Below are 9,604 nucleotides of genomic sequence, written 5' to 3'. Positions count from 1 at the left end.
GAAGTGCTTATTTAGAGTCTAAGCTCGAAGTACCTCTCATTCGCATGATTACGGCGGATCACGGAGTCGAGACTCCTCTTTATCAATATCAATTATATTATCCACATAAAAGTTAAGTCAAGTAATATTTACCTTAAAAGTGCCGAATTGAGAATGATTTACCTCGTCTGTACCTTAAAAGTGCTAAAATGAACTGGGTTTGCAGTAACCACATGAGGTAACGTGTAACATCTCGAAATAGGGCCTAAATGGAATAGTGGTTGCAAAACCACAAATTTGAGATAGAAAAGTTTATTTCGAGTAATTTTTATGATTTACCGAGTGATTAGATGCATGTGTTGGAGTATTGATAAGAAATTTTATAGATTGCATGGTTAATTTGCCTATTAGGGCTTATTTGCAGAAGTTGTATAACAACCCGATTTAGGGCCTAAACGGAATGATGGTTTTAGAACCACGAATTCGAAGTCAAAAAATTTATTCCGATTAAGTTTTAAGGTTTATTTATTGATTAAAATATTGTGTAAAAATATCGTTAAGAAATTTTACTGATAAAGTGCTTAATTGGACTTTTAGGACTAAATTGCAAAAGTTGCAAAATATGTGTTCTAATTCATAAGTACTTGATTGAAATGGGGTTTTAAAGAGGAGGTCCTTAAATGGTAATTAGACCATTATATTTCGTTTGGACAAAAATGGGCATGATTAGGACAAAATTTTAAAGAAATAAAAATGGAAAATAAAGCCAAAATTGACTCATCTTTTTCATGGAGGCCGAAATTAGCATGGGGGAAGTCATGGCTAGGGTTTTCAAGCTTTCCAAGCTCAATAATCCCGGAGAACGAGATTTGAACCTAGAATAGGAGAAAAATTGAAAATCGGGAAAGTTGGTAAAAAGGCCGTTTTAGTATCGTTGTAAGTTCATATGTATAATAAGCATTAATTTATGCATGTTTCAATGTAAAATTGATATATTTACTATGATTGCCGAGGTGTTGAAAGTAAGTATAATTATGATGATTTAAATGTTCAATATTAATTCGACATGGGAATGAGAAGGTATGTAAGTTTGTATGTAAATAATACATTATCTTTATTACGTTTCTATATTTTAGCATATTTTATGTATTGTAGCTGATTTTTTAATCATAATTGACTATTAGAAGAATGGAACAAGGTATTAGAAAGTGAGATACTTCCCATTTGAACCTTCGGAATCGAAAGATACAGATGGTATGTAGCTAGGTCACATGTGTAATACGGGATGTATACCATGTGTACAAGTGAGCTACGAGACATTATGAGGTAGCTAGGTCGCATGGGTGATACTATGTGTACACCATATAGACAAGAGAGCTATAGGATATATGTAGCTAGGTCACATGGGTGATACTATGTGTACGCCATGTAGACAAGAAAGCTACGAGATAAATGTAGCTAGGTTGCATGTGTGGTTCCAGGTGAAATACACCATGTAAACAAGAGAGCTACGAGATAAAGTGGCTAGGTCACATGGGTGGTACTAAGTGTTCACCATGTGTACAAGAGAGCCAAAATTATGTGTACAATCAAGCTAGGTCACATGAGTGGTGCTAAGTGAAGGCCACTATGTGTATAAGAGAGCTTCGATTTTAAAGGTGGGCTGTGTGCGATACCATCGTGTATCTGTTATTATTCGAAGCGTTCAACTGGGAAATTGATTAAATGAAATTGTGTATGACTTTGTGATGATAAGTGTAAGTATATATGTGTGTAACTTATGAGAAATATGCTCGATATGTGATTGGAAATTGGAAAGATTGTTATGCGTAAGTGATGAATACAATTGAAGTGTGAAAGATCAAAATTGACAATAAAACTGTTCTGGATAGTTGCAGTGATGAGAATCTAAAAATTTACCAAAAATAGTAGAAATTGAATCAGAGACTTAATGAGATATCAAATTAAAGCTTAATAAGTGTAGTTTCATATAACAGAAATAGAGCAAGCAAAGGAATTTTAAATTCTAAGATATTTAAGTTTCTATGAGACTAGTTCAGAATGACTATGTCATCCCCTGTTCTGAATTTTAAAAATCATTAAAAATTGTAAAAAAATAATTATGGGATATAATTTATATTTTTGAAATCCTTAATGAGTCTAGTTTCAAATAAAATAAACAATAACATCATAGTAGTTCTTTACGAAGAGAAATTTTATTTGTAGTGAAGAGAGGTCAGGGCAGTTAAGCAGTGAAATAGGGGTAACTTCAATGAATAAACTGTACTAATTGGCTAGACCAAAAATTTTAAAACTTTTATGGTAATAATATAAGTGAATCTAGTTTCATGGAAAATTTACGGTTGGTAATTTAGAGTTCTATAGCTCCATAAATAAATAATTTAGCTTCTGGTACTCTACTAGACAGCTTATTTTGAACCTGTTTATAATTGTAATAGTGAAAGTATGTGTGTTTGTGATGGTAATATTCCGGGAACATATTGTGACTTTGTTTAATGTATGCTAATGTATTGTTTATTAATATTTACATATTTACTTACTAAGCTATAATTCTTACTCCCTTCCTTTCCTTTTCCCTATAGTGTCGCAAATGTTAGCTCGAGTTGGAGGTCGTCGGAGGTTAAATCACACTATCAAACTATTGGTCGATATATAAAGGTTTTAAAGCATGATATGGGCCTTGTAAGTTTTTTTTAAGGGACAGCTTGAATATGTTTGAAAAGTTTAAAATTTGATGAAATTTTATGTCTTGGTTTTAAATGATTACAAGTACTCAATTCCGGTAATACCTCGTACCCTGTTCCGGCGTCGGATACGGGTAAGGGTGTTACATAACGGATTATTTTGATTATCAGTCATCTCCTCGGTTGTGGTTTGAATATTGTCATATTGCCCTTCCTCTATGTATCGTAGGCTTCGCCTAATTTCTCTTCGATTTTTACGAGTTGTGCTTTTGATCTCACTATCAAAAAGTAGAGGTCCTGACTGGTTTCTTCTAGTCATAAACAATGAAAACCTGCTAGAAGTAAATAAAAGAAAATTTTGTAATTTAAGCAAAATAAAATTTAAATTGCAATAAAAATAAAAAAATGGCTAACATAATAAAAATTAAGCGTTCCTAATATCTTAGTCCCTGACAACGGCGCCAAAAGCTTGATGGTCGTGAAACTAACTAAAAATTCAACTTAGGGCAAGCACACTTATCGAACAGTAGTATAGTTATGGTGAGACCGGAAATATCGTATCCACGAGGACTAAAAGTACTAGTAATTACTATATTTTTACTATCTAGCCTAAGAATTAAAGGGTGTTTTTAAACTAACTAATTTTTTAAGATTATGACAGAGTTGAAAGTTGGAAAATACTTTAGAAAAACCAATAGAGAAGACAATACCTAAGAAAGAATCCACCTAGACTTCACTTATTACCTTTGACTTAGATAATTTATTCACTTGACTTATTCCGTATAAATCTCTGATTTATGTTAATATCCCTTTCGAGACTAAAAACAACTAACTCTAGGTTGATTAATTGAAAACTCTTTCTAATTAAAACCCCTATTGTCGCATTAACTCGATCTATGGATTCCTTTATTAGATTTGACTCTAATCCGGTAGATTTATATCGTCCTATTTCTAGGATTGCATGCTACTCCGCTTAATTATGAATGATCTAATCTTAAACAGGGACTTTTCCTCCACTAAATAAGTACATCAAAAACCTGAATTAATATCCTAGAATATTAAAGCAGGGATTAAAATTCACAATTAAGAATAAGAACAAATATTTATTATATAAATCAAGGAGTAATAAGATTCGTCTTATGTTTCATCTCCCTTAGGTATTTAGGGAGTTTAGTTCATAATAATAATGGAAAACATCTCAAAGTTTGGAAAACAATAAAACATAAAGAAACCCAAAGAACTCCTAGGAGATTGAGTGGAAGTCTTCAGTCTTGATGTAGATCTGCCTCCGAGGTGATTCCGATGGCTTTCCTTAGGTATTTTCTGCCTTCTACTCTCTGCCCCCCCATAATCCTCTTCGAAGGTGTTTATATATGCTTTAGAATGCTTCCAAACCCTCAAAAGTGGCCTTTTCTGAGTAGAACTAAACTTGGGCTCGACAGGGACACGACCGTGTGCCATGCCCGTGTGCAAGTGCTCAAGCCGTGTGTAATTCTGAGTTGGTTTCTAGTTGACACGGCCATGTCACACGAGCGTGTGGTCTGCCTATGTGCCTCACACAGGCGTGTGGTTTACCAGTGTGGAAGTGCCTAGGTCGTGTGAAACACTGTTTTAAGCCCAATTTGTTCGTTTTGGGCCCGTTTCTTGCTCTTTTTCCTATTCTAAGCTCTCCTGAGTGTAAAACATGAAATTAAAGGATTAGGAGCATCAAATTCACTAAAACTAAGGAAAAATCATTCATAAATATGCCAAGCATGGGGCAAAAATATGTATAAATTAAGTTTTATCATGGAGCCACACGCCCGTGTGGACACAGGGACATGCCCGTGTGTCTTCAACACGCCCATGTCCTCAGGCTGTGTAACTCTCTGACTATGACGCCATCACGCAAAATGAACCACACGGCCAAGCCACACCCCCATGTGCTAGGCTATGCCCTCCATACGGCTGAGGCACTTAGCTGTGTCTCTTCTCGTGTGACTAACACTTAGGCTATTTTCCAAGCCTTTGTGTTACCCTTAATTCCACATTTCATTACATATATTAAGGACACATATCATGGTATCATTTTAATGATTTATCCTCCTTCATTCAGATATATTCTTAACATTAACATGTCATTATTCACGTATTTTGCATACTCGTGCAATATTAAGTCTAGATGCAAATATCCATGACCATTAATCTTACTATTGCACCACCTTTACTAATAGTCTAGAATTATTCACTTATCATTTGTGTCATTAGACCTTGAGCACTCAAGTTCAATCAACATCATCATCTAATTTTTTTTCTATATCATGCATTTTCTCATAGCAATGACCAGTTCAATTGGTCATGAAGCATTCACCATACACACATGTTATGCACCAACATGCATTTTCAACAAGCATATCCACATCAAAAACGTTAGGACTTAACATGGATAAATAGGCTTACAAGCCATAATCATTATAAGACACATCTCATGGCTATATACAACGAATCATTATAAGCCAATACATTTAGCTACTCATAACAACATCTATATAAAACTAAGTCCCTATACATGCACTCACTTGGAATCGCTAGCATATGTAACACCCCTAACCCGTATCCAACACCGGGACATGGCACGAGGCATTACCGAAACTTTACACTTTCAGTATACTAACTCGGGTCACAAAATTTCATTTGAATTTAAAATTTTTCAATCATGAACACTCGTCCCTTGTATAGGCCTTCGAGACCTATAACATATCGGAAGGCAATATGGGACAAATACAGGCACGTTCGATTAACCTTGGGCTCCTCAGAAAATTTTCCTTAACATAAAGGGACACATGTCCGTGTAGGTGGGCCGTATGGACTCACATGCCCGTGTATCTTGAGACACGCTCGTGTATCTTGAGGCACGCCCATGCCCTTCAACCGTGGCCAACACTGACTTATCAACATGGCCATGGAACACGCCCGTGCTGCCTGTTGGTAGACAAAACCGTCATTTTAACACGGCCATGGCGCACGCCCGTATGGCCTACCCGTGTACAACTTTGAGCTACAAGTTTAAGTGCAGGGGACACACGGCCATAACACATGCCCATGGGAGGGAACCGTGTGTCACACACGCCTAGACACACGCCCGTGTATCCAACCATGTGGACTTTATTAGGCTATTTTCAAAGCCTTTAGTCACCCCTTTCTATTACTTGAGCCTAGTGGTTACCAAGTTTGAGAAAAACATAATTTTACGCTTGTAAATAATCTTAATGGAAATAATTGTATGGAAACCTCATATCATTGGTTTCATACATAAATGGTTATTTCCTCTTTAGTGCCATGGGTTCCCATGTTACATTAATCCATCCAAAATTGGCTCATTCATGTGACTCATTGCCAATTGTTAGCAACCCATCATTTGTAATTAAAACCATGCGTAATATCGTAGGTCATAGCCTACTTAAATTAAGCCAAATTTCATGGCCATATACAAAGAGATAAACATATTTTTACATGCCTTTACTTGGAAAATCAAATGGCACATATAACAAAATACTCAAAAATACTATACATGCCATTGAACAAAATAAACAGTCTTTATACCAAAGCTTGTTTAGTGGATAGTGTGTTGGTTCTCCAATTGTCATCCAATCCTTATGAGTCCTCGAGCTCTGTGAGATAGGGAAAAAGAGAGGGGTAAGCATTTTCATGCTTAGTAAGCTCGAATAACCGGAGAGTAACCTTATCGAGTAATTAGCATACATCCATATCTAAATCATAAAATCGTCAATTATGAAACGATTACCTATCACATGCACTCAATCAATGAGCTAGTTACATAACAAAGCATCACATAATTTATGTAGATGAGCTCATCATTCATCACCTTATTGACATACATCATATTTATCCCGTTGATTTTCTAGGAAATCTCGATGGAATACCCATTATCCGTCAATTCTCACGAATGATCATTTCAGATATATACACTCCCGCGAATCTCGAACCTCATGGCAGGATTACCAGTCCAGGCTAAATCCCCATATCATGAACTCGTAAGGTGATGTTGGGATTACCAGTCCGGGCTAAATCCCTTTTTGCGACAACCACCCTTTCTGAGTTCAGATTTGAATACTAGTTCAAGCTAAATTCAGACCCAAAAGAGATTACCCATCTGGGCTAAATCCATAATGCACACATATTCTTCGGGAGGCTTGATCATTCAAGGAACACCCGTCCGGGCTAGATCCTTTTCATACTTGAGATCATGAATTACCCGTTCGGGCTAAATCCTACTGCAACACACGCAGGATCTCAGTTCACATGCCAAAAAGGGTTTGTCCATCGAATTCCATTTTTCAACCTCAACTGATACATTTTTACATGTTAGCATCAAAAATGCATTTCTATGATATTTCATGCCAACAATAAATACAATCATCTTGCATTCATAAATTATACAATTATACATATTAGAGGTTTACTGTAAGTTATCTTAACTTACCTGGTATTCGTTTCAGAGTTATGTTTCGGTTATTCTGAAACCTTGTGTTTACCTCGATCGACCTCTGAAATTTGTTCCTCGCGGTCTATATCAAAAAATTAACTCATTAATACACTATATTATGCATTTCAAGTTTAATATCTACCCCCAGTCCAAATGACCGTTTTGCCCCTAACCTTTCACATTTTTACATTTTAGTTCCTAGGCTCGGATAATGAAACACATGCACTTTCTATCTTACCCAAGCCTAGCTGAACACTTTTCCTTCTTATGGTAGCCCACATTATCCATTATTTTCTCATTTCTACCATACATTTACATCTTTTGTAAAATAGTCCCTATAAGGGTTTTTCATGAAAATAAACTAGGAAAAGATGTTTAATACACATTAATCTTTCATATTCCTCCATAATCCATCAAAATACAAGCAACTCATGCATGGGTAAATTTTTAAACATGAGCCTTAGCATGAAATATGTATAGAAATGGAGAGAACAAGCTGCTGGGATTGCAAAAATAAAAAAAAGCATGAAAATCGGGGCTTGGGAGCACTTACTATTGAGCTTAGAAAGCTTGAATCCCTAGTTATGGAGAACCCCAAATTTTTAGCTGGATGAAGGAGAAAATGGCTGATTTTGGCTTGATTTTTCCCATTTTAATTCATTAAAATGACAAATGACCAAAATGCCCTTATGCCATTTCTTTCAAATTTCATCCATGCAAGCCCATTTTTGTCCAAAAATTTAGAATTTGGGAAAATTGCTCTCCTAGACCTTCTAATTCATAGTCTAAAGCAATTTCACACAAATTGCTTCTAGAATCCAAGTTTTTCAATTTATTCAATTTAGTCCCTAATTTCTAATTGGACACCTTATACTTAGAATTTCTTCATGAAACTTTAACACATGCATATAGTCATATTCTAGGCCTCATAATAATTATAAAATAGATATTTTGATGTCGGATTTGTGGTCCCGAAACCACTATTTTGACTAGGCCTTGTTTCGGGATGTTACATTTCTCCCCCCTTAGGGACTTTCGTCCTCGAAAATCTTACCAGAAAACAGATTCGGATATTAACTTCTCATAGTTTCTTCCGGCTACCATGTAACCTCTTCTACACCATGTTGATGCCATAGAACTTTTACATAAGCCACATCTTTATTTCTCAACTGTTTAACTTCGCGAGCAAATATGTTAACCAGTTCATCTCCATAGGTCATGTCCGGTCGAATTTCAATCTCAGTCGATGAAATTACATGAGAGGGGTCTGATCAGTATCTCCTTAACATGGATACATGGAACACGTCATGAATCTTTTCCAGTTAAGGTGGCAACACCAAACGATAGGCTAACGGTCCAATTCTTTTGGTAATCTCGTACAGTTCAATAAATCGTGGACTCGGTTTACCTTTCCGACCAAATATCAATACCTTTTTCCATAGAGATACTTTCAAGAATACTCTATCTCCAACTTGAAACTCAATTTCCTTTCTTTTCAGATCAGCGTAAGACTTTTGCCTATCTGATGCCACTTTTAAACAATCCTGTATCACTCTAACTTTTTCTTCAGTTTCTTTAATCAGATCAACTCCATGAATCCGATTTTCCTTGAGTTCTGTCCAGTACAATGGAGTTCAGCACTTCTTACCATACAATGCCTCATAAGGTGCCATCTTTAAACTTGTTTGGAAACTATTGTTGTAGGCAAATTCTATCAATGGCAGGTATTTTTCCCAAGTACCCTGAAATTCAAGGATGCAACAACACAACATGTCCTCGAGAATCTGAATCATCCGCTCAGTCTGACCATCGGTTTGAGGATGAAAAGTTGTGCTAAAACTTAACTTCGTTCCTAAAGCTTCTTGTAACTTCTTCTAGAATCTCGAAGTGAACCTCGGGTCTCTGTCCGAAATAATCGACAGTGGTACTCTGTGTAATCTTACTATCTCAGAAATGTACAAATCACTCAATCTATCTAAAGAATAATCTGTCCTTACCGAAATGAAATGAGCCGACTTTGTCAATTTATCCACTATAACCCATATGGCATCTTTCTTTTTTAGAGTCATATGTAGTCCTGTCATGAAGTCCATGGTAATTCTGCCCCACTTCCATTAGGGGACCAATACAGGCTCTAACAAACCTGAAGGCACTTGATGTTCAGCTTTAACTTGCTAACATACTAGGCATTTTGATACAAATTCAGAAACATCTCTTTTCATGCCGTTCCACCTGTATATCTTCTTTAAATCGTTGTACATCTTGGTACTTCCCTGGTGAACAGACAAACGACTGTTACGTGCTTCTTGCGAGATCTTTCGAATAAGTTCATTTTCTTTGGGTACACAAACCCTATCTCTAAACATTAAACATTCATTAGGACTAATTCGGAAATCTGACTCAACACCAGACTCACATTGAGCCCTTTTTGCTT

Source organism: Gossypium hirsutum, chromosome A08 (genome assembly GCF_007990345.1).
Source record: "Gossypium hirsutum isolate 1008001.06 chromosome A08, Gossypium_hirsutum_v2.1, whole genome shotgun sequence".
Lineage (NCBI taxonomy): Eukaryota > Viridiplantae > Streptophyta > Magnoliopsida > Malvales > Malvaceae > Gossypium > Gossypium hirsutum.
Note: the sequence above shows the minus strand (reverse complement) of the source record.